The 4,893-nt window shown below is 34.3% G+C and overlaps 1 pseudogene; it reads left to right on the forward strand.

The window, feature by feature from the left end:
• Positions 1-1,168: 1,168 nt before the first annotated feature.
• LOC120158985 lies at positions 1,169-4,256 on the forward strand (annotated as a pseudogene).
• Positions 4,257-4,893: the final 637 nt, after the last annotated feature.

The following is a 4,893-nucleotide window of genomic DNA, read 5'->3' on the forward strand; positions in this document are numbered from 1 at the left end:
TTCATTGGATGCTCCCTTAAAGAATATGAACAACCATTGACTTTACATGATAACAATAATCTTTGAATGCCTTGAATGTGTGAATTAAGAGTTCTTCAATGGCTTCTCACTTGGCTGAAGTTGAAAACACTATCCCTTGGTTTCAACTCATCCAAATCATCTATTCATAAATCTCCCGTAACTAAATTCCAGCCTGCTCTGTGTTCAATAAATCAACCAGATCTCAAGTTCTCGATATCGCATTGAGGTGATTTAAAAGGAATTGGAAAGCTAAGAGATAGAGGAATAATTCCCAATTGATTTCTGGAAGCAATCATGCCTTTATCACATACAAAATTTGAAGACATTCTACTGATATTCTTGCATCTGATGAAACCGTTCAACAAACGTGACCCACTAACTATATATGATGAGCTAGGAACCAATGCTATAACAAAAGGAAATGAAGACTACAAGACTATCTTGAAACCGATAAAGTTCTACAAAAGAACAAGAATGAAAGCAACCTCTCAAAGATGTTTTATATATTCAAAATGTGTATATACAAATGATCCCAAAGGTGCCTATTTATAGTATTTCGAAGCAGCATATGAAAAGATTCAAAAGATGAAAAATTCTCATCAATTTAGCAATAAAATGCACTTGAATGCTTTGTTTTTATTATCTTCAAGGTTGGCTGAATATTCTAGATCATTTTGGGGATGAATCTAGAGAATTTGAAGCTGAATTTGGCCTTAATTTTGTCCAAGGGGTGGAAAACTCTTGCTATTCCTTGCTGAAAATTGTCTTAATAAGTGAATTAAAGCACCCTTCATTGCATGCTTCACTACAAGAAAATATACCTTTAATGACAAATGCTAATTTATGACTTGCAAAAAATGTGTCATAAAAGAATGTCATGTTTCTTCAAATCTGAACGATTTATGACTTACAATAATGTGTGTCTTATTTAATAGTCATAATCCAAGAATTTAGCAAAACACGGAGTACAATTTTCATTGTGTGTCGTCTCTAAAAGTCATCTTTTAGAGGGAAATTGTATCGGGCGAGAGGAAAGAGATCACGATGAAAGAGGAGGCACCGAACGAGATGATGACTTTGGAGGATTTCTTGGCGAAGTCTCGTGCTGTGGAGGAAGAGGAGGAGGTTAAGTTACATGGGAGGAACCATGAAAGAAGGTTTTTTGGCAAATATCGACGACATTGAGGGTAATATTACAAATGACGGCGTTGAAGAAGCCTCTATCGATCTATCTGTTTCCTTAAACAGAACCCTTAACGGTTAACGACAGGGAGACGAGACTGTGTTTTCGTTTCAAGAAAATTCCACCGCCACGAGATACGGTGGGAATTGGGTCGATCCTATGTTGCGCCATTCAGTTGGCTGCTCGCGTTCTTTCATCGGTGAGACTAGCACCTCCTCTTCAGCTACCGTAAATGACTGTGAACACCACAATTCACACCACAAGCGAGCTAAAGTTCACACCTTTTATCAGTGTGTTAACTGGATTACCCTAGACAATTTTTTTTGAAGAAATTTATTATGTTTTCATACTTATTCTGAGAAGTTTATATTGCAGTCAGGGTACCTCTTACTCATCTGCAGAGAGAGATTATAGTATCAAACAATGCTCATCGATTTCGTCTAATAACGGGGTATTTTATCACAATTTCATGTCAACTAATGAGAGTGATGGCCATCCTTTTGATGGAAAAGGTGGGAATGAGGAGGAAAATGAAGGTGGTTTGAGAGCTGAAGATTTTGAGATTTAAATGGATCTAACTGATGATTTATTGCATATGGTAGGCTGATTGATTAATTACACTATTTCAATTTTTATTATTGTTTGTATTGTTTTATCTTATTGAGCCTTTTGTTTGTTTTCCCTTTTTTTAGGTGTTCTCCTTCTTGGATCATCATAATCTTTGTAATGATGCCATGATATGTCGGCAATGGCGATCAACTAGTGCTCATGAGGATTTTTGGAGGTGTTTGAACTTTTAAAACCGAAATATAACTCTTGAACTATGTGAGTCTCAGATTTGCTCAATATCTTTACTTAGTTCTCATTTATTTTAAACAGTGTGCTCCAAACAAAGTTTAGAAATTGCTTGGAGTTGACATTATTTTTTAGATAAGAAAACTATATGGGTATTCAATTATATTATTATTTTGCTTGAGAAAATGGCACATTGATGTAATGAAATTGGATGCCATACTGCAATAACGTTGCATTTTGATCTTGCAGTTGATGACATTTGTCAAAGATATCCAAATGCCACTGAAGTGAACCTGAGTGGCACTCCTAGCATGCACCTTCTTGTTATGAAAGCTGTCCTTTCATTACGATAATATTTTGTTGACATATTTTATATTCTAATAAAATGAATTTTGCATAGCCTCTTATTAATGTGTGTAAAAATTTCTGATTGGTAGAAATCTTGAGGCTTTAACATTGGGAAAAGGGCTACTAGGGGATGCTTTTTTCCATGCAATGACTGAGTGTGGTATGTTAAGGAGTTTGGATGTGAATGATGCTATTCTCGGTGATGGTGGTCAAGAGATACCTATTAACCATGATAGGTTATGTGATATGAAAGTAACTAAATACGGTGTGATGCGTATATCCATCAGGTGAAGCAAAATCTAGATTTGATTATAAACTATATTTTGATGTCAATCTATTCTTCCGTTATGCTAAAATCTGATCTTTTGCAGGTGCCCACTATTAATGAGTTTATCCTTGAAACGTAGTAATATGGCACCGGAAGCCTTTAATTGCCCCCTTTTACAACTGCTTGATATAAGTGCATGCCACAAACTTACAGATGCATCAATTCATTCCGTAGTGACTTCTTGCCCTCAATTAGAGTCTTTAGACATGTCAAATTTTTTGTGTGTTAGTGATGAAACATTGCAAGAAATAGCTCACTCTTGTTCTGTTCTCCATGTTCTGAATTCATCATATTGTCCTAACATATCTCTTGAGGTCAGTTTTTGCAAATGGCTAATTTAGTTCTAATTAGTGTCGCTTTCTGGTTAAGCCATATTTTGATACATTTTCTTTCTGTGAAGTATGTAAGACTACCAATGTTAACAGTTCTTAAGCTTGAAAATAGTGTGGGTATCACTTCGGCTTCAATGGGTGCAATAGCATACAGTTATATGTTGGAGGTTTGAGTCATTTTTCTCTTATATATTGCTGCTACCTAGATGTTTTCTCTATCAAGAGATGGAATTTTCTTGTTCTCTTAGGCAGAGTAAAATAAGGGCATTAACAGACCATTCACTTAATCAGGAGATGGAATAATCCCAATTCTGCGATTACTTGTTATATGATGTAAGTGCTTAATTTTAATTTTAGTAAAACACAATATATTTAATCATCAAGATATGTCAGGTAAAAGCCGTAAATTGTTTCTTTGGTAACTTCTAATAGATAAGAAAAGAATCTATTTGTTTCCTCATTTACTGCTGAATTTGTTGTCAATCACTTCGACAATATTCCTATGATCTTCTGTTGCAATATTTGCATAAAACGCAATCCACTGCAATGCATGGGGTCATCAATGAACACATTAACTTTCAAGGTGATGCCATTTTCGTTGTTCATATTCTGCATGTTACGTATGCAAAAGGGGTGTTGTTTGACTATTGTTTTCTTTGTTTCCTTGCAGTTTCTTATGGACAACCCAGTTCCATTTATGATGATGCAGAGGTTGTAATACTTATTGGAAGCTGCCAGGATGCAGCTAATCAGAAAAACCAGAAATAAATACATTGGGGAGTGAGTTGCTGAACTGGTCTTATAATTATATACGGATTTAACATATATAATTCTCCTTCCATTAGTGAAAGTAAAAGGGTTCTTACTGCCATCAGCTCTATATTGAATCCTATTTGTACTCCACTTAAATACGTGTTTGCATACTTGTTCACATATTTCTAATATTTGTTTTAACATTGAGCCTCTTATACTTCTCATAGTTGCTTGAAGATTCCCTAGAAGAACGCTTGGAAAAAGCTGGAGGTTTTCTTACTGATTCTGAAAAGACAGAAGAAGAGAACAAAGTGGGGGATGTAGATGAGACTATGGTACTTTTTGCTGTAAAAGGTCCTGTAACAATTCATTATATTCCTTAAGCTTTTGAATGAATATATTTTACTTTTGTTAGTTTTTAGATGTTCAAGTTTACTGTAGTAGGATTATGAAGTTACTGTGTGATTAATTGCTGAATCAGGTTTTTGTTCTTTAATTTGTTTTATCTGTTCCTTGTATCGACATATGATTACAATATTTTTGATAACTTAATGTGAATTTATTTTATGCAAATGGATTGCTTATATATAATATGATATATATTTAGTATTTTGAGGCATTAAATGTGATTTAGTTTGATTATTTATCATCTACAATATATATATATATATATATATATATATATATATATATATATATATATATATATATATATAATTTACGAAATACAATCACGACACACGAATGTGTGTCATCTTCATTTATGATGGGGGCTTCAATGACATGCAATGTAAGTAATAGATGCATGTCATAAATTTATGACACACAAATGTGTGTCATATTCATTTATGACGGGGGCTTCAATGATGTGCAATGCACGTCATAAATGCCGTCATAAATGACCATCATAAATGCGTGTCATAGATTTATGACGCACATTTGCGCGTCAACGGATATTTATGTCGGTGGCTTCAATGATGCGAATTTGTGTGTGATCTACACCCATTGATGACGTGCATTGCGCGTCATTAAAGGGGTTTTTTCTAGTAGTGTTACTTGAAGAATATGAACAACCCTTGACTTTAGATGATAAAAATCATCTTTGAATGCCTTGAATGTGTGAATTAAGAGTC

Source organism: Hibiscus syriacus, unplaced genomic scaffold (assembly GCF_006381635.1).
Source record: "Hibiscus syriacus cultivar Baekdansim isolate YM2019G1 unplaced genomic scaffold, ASM638163v2 tig00111338_pilon, whole genome shotgun sequence".
NCBI lineage: Eukaryota > Viridiplantae > Streptophyta > Magnoliopsida > Malvales > Malvaceae > Hibiscus > Hibiscus syriacus.